Below are 8732 nucleotides of genomic sequence, written 5' to 3'. Positions count from 1 at the left end.
CCATGTGTAAAGTTTCTTTTTGAGAATCATTCTTACTATGAAAATAATTATTTTCTTCAGGGTGGGGGAGGGAAAAAATGAAAATGTTTGGGATGACTGCACTTCTTCTGCTCCAAGAAATCAGGCTTTAGACCTGTTTCATCTAAGTCAGTTGAGGTCCATTTGACTTTCATTTTTCTCTGACTGTGGAAAATGTCTTATATTTTTTATGTAAATCATATGAGTGAACTTGGGATCTGGATTAAGATGTGAAGAGCTGAAGTTTCCTTGTGAATGTCTGGGTTTTTTTGGTCATTTTTATTATTTCTTTTGGCCGTGGATTGAATGTGTGTTTGTTTTCTAAACAAAAGTTTCCCTCTTCCCTGTCTCAGTTTTGAAAACTTAATTAAAACATAACTAGAGATGGACCTACAACAATAATCCACATCTGAACAAACTCAGACATTTGGGGAATTTATATCTACATTTAATTAATTTCACAACTGCCCTTTACCTTTGTGAAACTATTTAAACCATTAAATGCATTTTGAAAGAAGATTGGATCACTGTGATGTGGGCTTACCTCAGATTTTAAGGTAATATAGACTTCAGGTGCTACAAAAACATTTGAGTGTCACCTTTGTGCATGATCAACACCACCTAATGACTGTGAAGAAAGCAGAAAGAAGATTATGCATGAAGATCCACTGAAAGGTACCAGTTCTCCCCTGAACATCAACACCCTGCATTTGTGCCGCTGGAAAGACAGCAACACAGGTTGAGTTGATTTTGTGATAGGCTTCTGCCACGTAAACCATAGTAATTGTATTTGTCAAGGAAGTGATTAGAACTGCAGAAGTGGTTGAAAAGATGTGTTTTCTCCTCAGAGCAAAGAAGAACATTGGCAGCTCCATTTTCTTCCTTCACAGGTCAAAAATGAGCTTGCTCAAAGGCTTTTGGCAAAGGTATATTTCAGTGAGGTGATATGGTAGAACGGAAAAGTAGCTGAGTAGCGTTGGTACTTTTCAACATGAAAATTTATGTACTAGAGTATCTTGAGAAGTAAATGTGTTTATATGAATTGCAAAAGCTCATGGAAGGAAAGCCATTCTGGCTCAGAGCTTTCAATACCATAATCCCATTGCCTGCAACAATAATCTAACTACTGGCTGTGAGAAAGTGCTGTCTTCTCTTTTGTTCTCAGTATATGGTTCTAAGTGGCCTTAATATAAATCCTTTAAATTTGAAGTGCACACTCTCATTACTTCCATGTTCAAAACTGATATTCTATGTTAATATAAAATCACTAAGGTTAAACATATTCTTAAAAATAATTTTCTTATAATTGACAGTAAGATCCTTAAACTCATAAAAAAATAAGCATGGCAACTAAATTTGCACATGTAGCCTTTGCACTGTCTCTGAGTAATGGTACAATTTGTACTTCATTATAACAGTACAATTTGAAAAAGTTTAATAAATAATTAACATAGATTGTAATAAGCATACTCCGGAGTGGAGCTCATGTGCTGTAATTACATATAAGCTCATCTGCGAAATGTGTTGCAACTGCTTATCAATCTGTTTTATAACCAAACTTTCTCCAGTCAGATGCTGTAACGTGCAATTAACCAGTGGCAATAACAATTGTTGAAAATTGATAAGCTACTTATAAATGTAGCCTTAATATAAAGTGTGTCCAAGAGAACCTTTGTACTGAAAAAGCTATTTTTAAGAAACAAAATACAAATATATAGTCTTCCCAATTGCTAGTATTATTTAAATGACAAAAATCTAAGCATAAATAGAAGTTCAAAGTCAAATGTACAGATCTGTATGTATTTGCTGCAATATATGTGAAAGTGGTATTCTTCCACTCTCATTTGGTGCTAACACGCTGAGGTACAGAAACAAAAATTTGCTGATTCCAAAGGTTTTTCACTTGGTCAATATAATCATTTTTGCAGATAAACCAGATAACATTAGCTGCTATATTTTTGGAAATTTAGTCTTCCCAGGATCTCCTGTCAGATCAGAGGTGGGTTTAATGTTTTTACCAAAACTAAAGTTTTCCGTTCTGATAAAATGTGGATGCTATACCACTGGAGAGAAATTTTCTTTGACAGGTACGAGCCTATATCTTTCTGCCAAGCAGCAAAACAGACATAGAGACAACGTACAACTTTATAATATATGTGCTTTTTACAGCAGGTTTATGTGAGTTCTGAGGGCCAGAAGTGGAGACTTTGTACTTTAACACAGCACTTTCATACCTACTACTTAGCTTTTACAAAGTTGGAGAAGAAATAGGGTGTGTTGATGCACATCTTCCATCTTCTAGATCTGTGCAGAAGTAAGGAAATCTATGTCTAGAACAACCAGTTTCATCGATGAGTTTTCTCTCAGTGTTTATGTTGAAATGACCTTGATATATGCACCTTGCAAAGCAGTTGGAGTAACTAGTAATACTTCTATATGTTTTTTCTTTCTCCTGGTGAATGCGTACTGAAAAGTACTGTTATTATTATAGCTTCCATGAAGAAATTTCAGAGAGTCACATCTTCTAAGATTAACTCTGTCACTGCTACACTTTGACGCTAACAAACTAAGAATCCAAATTCAGTCTGCTATGGCTTTTATTTTCACAAATTGGAAACACTGATTGTGGGTTTTTTCATTATATCAGGACCAATGTATTGTTCCTTCTGTCTGCTACCATAATTTGATTAATACTCACTTTGTATCATTTTTGTCAGCATTGACTAAATCAGTCCAGTTTGTTCTACTGAAAAAGGGAAAGAACTTTCCTTTAACTGTTTGTCCCTAAAAACCACCTCTAGATGAGGGCTGAATTACATATAAACTCAGTGATGTGTAAATGAGCTGCAAAAAATTTACTTTGAGGATTAGATTGGCCCATATATCTCAGCCAGATGCTCGTTCTAAAGTGAAATGATGGCAGTTTAAAATGTCCATGTTGTTAATGTCTTTTTTTTCCTTACTAATCCAACTTTACCTATAAGAACAGAAATTATCATATTGTAAAAATCTAAATGCTCTGCTTGGGCAATTAATTTTCAGAACATACATGAGTGGAGTATAGGTTTAAGTATGGTTTGAGGAAGTACAACCAGTTTTTGCATTACCCCAGTCTGTGCTCTCTTCCAGGCCATCTGAAAGGGTAATCATCCACAAGAAAGGTCCTATTTTTCAGTATCACTATGCCGATTTACACCACTTTTACTTGCATTTCTTAGGTATGGGTATTTTGTCTTCACATTTGAAGCCTTTTTACACAGAAAAAAAATAGAAGAATGCTAGTGTTGATTTTTATTATGTCAGAAGTTGACATGGCATTTGTTAAAAAACTCGTTTTCATTCATGTTAAAAAAACGGATGTGCTTCCTACCAGTGACTGATAACACATGTTCAGTTCTAGATTGAGTAATGACTGATGCTCAGTGCCTGTCTTAGTTGGTTATAGCCACTATCGATCACTGATTATGACCATAGTAACAAATAGCAATGATATAGAAAGGGAGAAATTATGCTTACTTTAAATAACATTTTTGTATCATGCATGTAGTTGGCCAAAGAGTAGCCAGATAATGGTAATAACCTATGTCATCTTTGTATTACATCAAGGATAATGGTTTTAAATGCTTTAGTGAAGTGTATGTATTGCAAAAATAATCCACCGTGAAGATGGACAGCATCCAAAAAATGCTCCATGGAAGTAGTCAATAGTCTAGAATTACAACAAGTCACTGAGTATAAAGACACGCAGCTTATTTTGATGTGATATTAGTCCTGAAAATTTGTTCTTTTATCTCTGTTACAGCTTGCTACAATTGAAAATTAGCTTTCTTCTTACAGCACTGAGGATCTCTACAAGTGCTGATGTTTGTTTAATGACTGTGGAGTGAATCATTGACCAGTTTTGAACATGTAAAGTGTTTCCAAGTCAGAAAGTTGTAATGACGGATCAAAGCTAACTGGAACCATTTTTCATACTGCTCACTCTGAGAGTAAGCTTTTGATTTTCTATGTTGATTTGTACTGTGAGCACCAATAACATTCATTATGAGTATGTTCATTTTAGGATTGTTACTGATTTTTTTATATTTCTTATGCTTAAACTGAGAAAAGTTCACTGCAATTTTAATTCCATCAGTCAGTATTGACTGAAATGGATTCATCCTGTACATATTAGAAAAGTCTGCATTTCAGGTTACAGGGCCCTTGCCTATCTCTTAAAAACCTGAATTGTATAGGGATGTTCCACTTAATTTTTTTTTTTTTTGGGGGGGGGGGGGGGGTTTAAAAGCTTAGATAAAATAAAAAATGAATATATTACAATATATTGCTATTGAAAATTTTCTATTTTAAAATAAATCAGACAGTTCTCACTACCACCTGAGAAAAAAGTAGACATTGTGACACTGAAATTCCTCAGGGCCTGGGACATCTAATTTCTCTCTGGCTCTAAAAATAGTCTTAAATGAATTTGAATTCATGTACAGACTTCAGGAGTGATGCAATCATACCTTTGTATATACTCAGAGGAAACCTAACTTTTACAGAGAGAAGGGACCTGAATCTGCTGCGACCTGGAGACTAGTTTCATGGCCATGCCACCATAGTTGCTTCTGTTTGCCAAATGTACTGTATGTCACCTCACAGTAAGCCAATAAATGAAATGTTTCGTGATCAGAAGGTCTCTTAGATACCAGGGTGTAAAACTTTTTTCAGTTTTCACGTATTAAGAGAAACTAGACAGCAGCATACATCTGGAATAATGGTAAAACACATTAAAATGATCATAAAACCTAGGAGAGAAAAGTGATGAGGTCTGTTTTAGAAACCTGGTGGTCAGTCATCTATGAGACAAATCTTAAATGTGATTAGCACAGCTGTCTGGATTTTATGCCACCTCAATTAATTTTTTTCTCAGCCACTCACACTCTTTCTGTGGTATTGGCAGCGCTAATGCAAGTTCTGAATCTTGTACAGAACCAAGTCATGCAGTATACATGAAAGCAAAGTGCTGTTTTCTTGTAAGGAAAAAAAAAAAGGACCCACACAACCTCATAATATTCTGGCTAATCAAAATTAGTAGTGGGTTTTGGGTGGATGGGTCTTGAATATGATTATTCATTACTTTTGCTGAATAAAGCTATCATGGGAATATTTCATGTTTAACACCAAACAGTAATTTTTATTTGTTTGTCCCTAACTGAAAACCTGCTAATCATACTTTTTAAAATCCAACTAAACCTGACTCCTAAAAATCAACTTGAAATCTAAATGTCAGTCTGGGGAATTAACACTAATAAATATTCTGACACAAGACATCTTGTTATTTTAGGCACACAAAAATACAGTTCAAGTTTGTTCTTCCTCTCTTTTAATAGCTCTGCAGGGGGCACAATTATGAAGAGGGAAGCAGAGCTGGGACAGATGCTCCATTAGTTTTAATTAACAGATTTGACTGGACTTCAGTTAAAGCTGGTGAATCTCTGGCAAATTATGAAAGTGTACCCTAAAGAAGCATATCCTTTAAGACAATATCATTTTTCACACAGTCACTGTTTTAATAACCATGGAACAGCAATACAAAATTAAATTTAACTGTTGTATTTGGCTAGGAAAAAGTTACTAGCATCACCTAGCTCTGACATACTCTATCCACTTTTGCTCAGGACTATAAAAACTGTAACAAACAGTATTGTGTGAATGCCTATGCCATTTGTGCTCCTCTCGCCTGGTATTATTGTGGCATATACACCACTGGATCACTGCTATTCTCTCTCTTTCTCTCTGTCTCTTCTTTTGAAGGCAAAAATTTTCTTGTACTCTCCTTTAGCTGAATAGCCCAACCATTTGGTTTTAGACCTTCACACAGTGGATGGAAGAGGCAGAGGTACAAGATGTGTGCAAAGCTTTTTCCTAACAGCTACAAAGCCTGAGGTGGGACTGTTCTACCCATGGGCTGTTACGCCTCTCCTCCATTGTACGGGGATGCCAATTGGCAGATTCATACAGTCTACATTTATACTGGATCCAGTTCTCTCATTTGACTGGTATGTTTCTACCTTCAGAAAGTCCTTTTTCAGCACTCCATCGTCTCGTGCAGGGAAGCTGCATCCTCCCACCCAGAGGAGATGACTACTGGTTTGGCTGTGGGCAAAGCACCTTGTGACTGTGAACAAAAGGCTGAATCTACCCCCCAAAAGTGCAAACATAACACAAGTCTATGCCAAATGCTTGAATGATTCTAAGCAGCGGGCAACAGACAGCTATGAAATCCAATTTTAAGATAAGCGGAAGATGAATATTCATAAAAGGAGCTGCTGATTGAACAAGTTCTTGAATCAGTCCAACTGTTATAAATGGTTACATTAAAACCCACTGATTCAGAAGGTAAAAGGTAATTTCAAAAGTTCTGCTAGAAAATGATTTTTTTTCATGTCTGGTTTAAAAGCTACTGGCAAGACAAATAATTTCAAATAGCAGAATGGCACTTGTGGAATAGCACAAGTACACGGTTGAAATGAGGATGAGCAAATGACTACTATGTCAGTCATCATCTAACCCTACTTGAGGTTTAAGTTGCTAGGTAGAGTGCAAGTCATCAGTTCTTCAGATGAAATGCTTGAGGATTACAGATAATCCTTCCAATTTCAGCTTTGGTTATTCAAACACTTCAGATTTTTGAAAGGAGTAGTATGTATATACAATAAGAATGTGTACTTCTGTCATGGGAAAGATTTTCAAAAGAGTTAAAGCTTAGTGTTTATTGTCTGTCTTTATTTTTAATGTTCATTTCTTGTACATATATGTTTCTACACTAATGCAGAAAACAGAGATGAATGTGTATATCTCCCCATGCTTAAACATCTTTCCCTATATGTCTTGGTAGTCAATGCAGAGCATTGTATTTCAGCTGAGAAGAACTGCTGTGGGAAGGAATGCGTTGATGGAGGTAAATGTAAGGGTCAAAGTCACTAGTCCAGAAATCAGCAATAGAGGTAACAGTATTTGAGGCAGATATCAATAATCAAGTCTAGGCTGTGTGACATGAAACAGAATGGGGAAACAACATACAGAGAAGGGTAAACAACTCAAGATAGAGACTGGCTGCTGGATGTCAGGGAAATCAGTATCTGAAGAAGAGTTACAATTTGCCTGTTATAGGTCTATGTGCATGCAAGCTGTTTGGAAAGTAAAATAGAAAATATGCATCATTTGTGTGAACTTGTAAAAGTTTTTGTTGAAGGAATTAAAAAAAAAGAAGTGAAAGTAAAACCTCACACCCCTCAGCATTTCACAAACAAACAAAAAAAAAAAAAAAGAGATCAAGCCTGATTAGACAGATAACATTCCGGTTTTGTATTATGTTCAGTATCAATTACAGTGTGAAAATCTCTGATTGCCTTCCCATTATAAACATTTCAAATTAGTTCTGACCACTCTTTTCTTGATAGTCTTTCAAGCAGAAGTACAGGGTTTCTGACTGAAACAAAAGGAATTAAGTGATGTACCTTGTTGGAAATACTTACTTTGACTACCTTGGAGGATTTCAAAGATCTAAGATCAGTAAACTCTTCTGCACTTACAGATGCACCTTTACAAATTTTGTAAGCCTTTGTACTTGATTTTTTTTTCTTCAAATGCCTCTGAATTCAGTAAATAACAATGACTTTTCTGTTAGTCATGTCTATTGCTTTTCAGTGCAGGAAAAAAGCTGACAGAATATTCAGACAAAATGTTTCTAATTTGAAAATGCAAGTGTCCAGAAGCTGTTAGAATAAACTGTAAAAATCTATCTGAACCCTTGCCATCCCAGTCAAGAGCACTGACTACTCAGATGGTCTATTCCAGTCTCTTTCTCTTTTCTTCATTAAAGCCTTTCAAAAGTTAGTTGCATTTAAGTTTGAGAGGGAGGTTGGGTGGGAATCAAATCTGAAAGTTTAAAGTCTTTCACGAAACACCTTTCCCCCTTTCTTATCTCAAAAGAGGATTGTTTTCATGTCAGTTTCTGATTTCCATCTGGAAGTGTTTGGAGAGCTGTTGTGGAGGAGGCATGCAGGGAATGGAGAAGTGAACACTTTCCATCTCACACCTGTTGTGGAATCTTGCAGCTCAAGGACCTTCTCACAGAGAAAGCAGCAGGAACCCAGTAGAATAGTTTTCCATTATTTGGAAAACTCTCTAGGATACTTTGAAGAGAGGTTTGGAATGAGACACTTCACTGCACACCCTATTATTTTATTTTGAAACCCAACTTTTTTTTTTTTTTTTTTTTATGCATACTGTAGTGCGGTCCACTTACTCCAATGCACTGTCCTTCAAGAAAGGTGAGTTTCTTAGAGAAAAGTGTGAGCTTTTCCCCCCATAGACTGCTGGTTTTGGAACTACCCAACAGCGTGCAAATAAAGGTAACCTTTTTTTTTTTTTCCTCTTCACCCTTTTTAGTCCTCCATGTAATTAAAGAATAAGCAGTTGCAATGCAAGTAATCCTAACCTACTAGATCATGCCCATCAATTCTTTGGCTTCCCTGCTAAACCTATCACCAAGTCAACTTATTGATGAGGAGGTGTCCTTGCTTGTGATGGAATAAAAATTAGCAGTAGGCAGTGGCAAAATGTTCTCAACACAGCACAACTTTCAAATCAAATAGCTTTCGTGTTTTCTTTTTGCTTCTTATTCCTTATCCAAAAGATAAATGACCTTGCTGTCAGAACAATGC

The 8732-nt window shown here is 35.9% G+C and overlaps 1 long non-coding RNA gene across 1 annotated transcript; it reads left to right on the top strand.

The window, feature by feature from the left end:
* The first annotated feature begins 1947 nt into the window (after window positions 1-1947).
* On the top strand, window positions 1948-5735 carry LOC121233275. The gene is made up of 3 exons (XR_005932301.1): window positions 1948-2017; window positions 3821-4007; window positions 5394-5735. It is a non-coding gene; the product is annotated as an uncharacterized LOC121233275 (long non-coding RNA).
* Window positions 5736-8732: the final 2997 nt, after the last annotated feature.

This window comes from Aquila chrysaetos, chromosome 4, assembly GCF_900496995.4.
Source record: "Aquila chrysaetos chrysaetos chromosome 4, bAquChr1.4, whole genome shotgun sequence".
Classification (NCBI taxonomy): domain Eukaryota; kingdom Metazoa; phylum Chordata; class Aves; order Accipitriformes; family Accipitridae; genus Aquila; species Aquila chrysaetos.
Note: the sequence above shows the minus strand (reverse complement) of the source record. Positions and strands in the feature narration are given on the sequence as shown.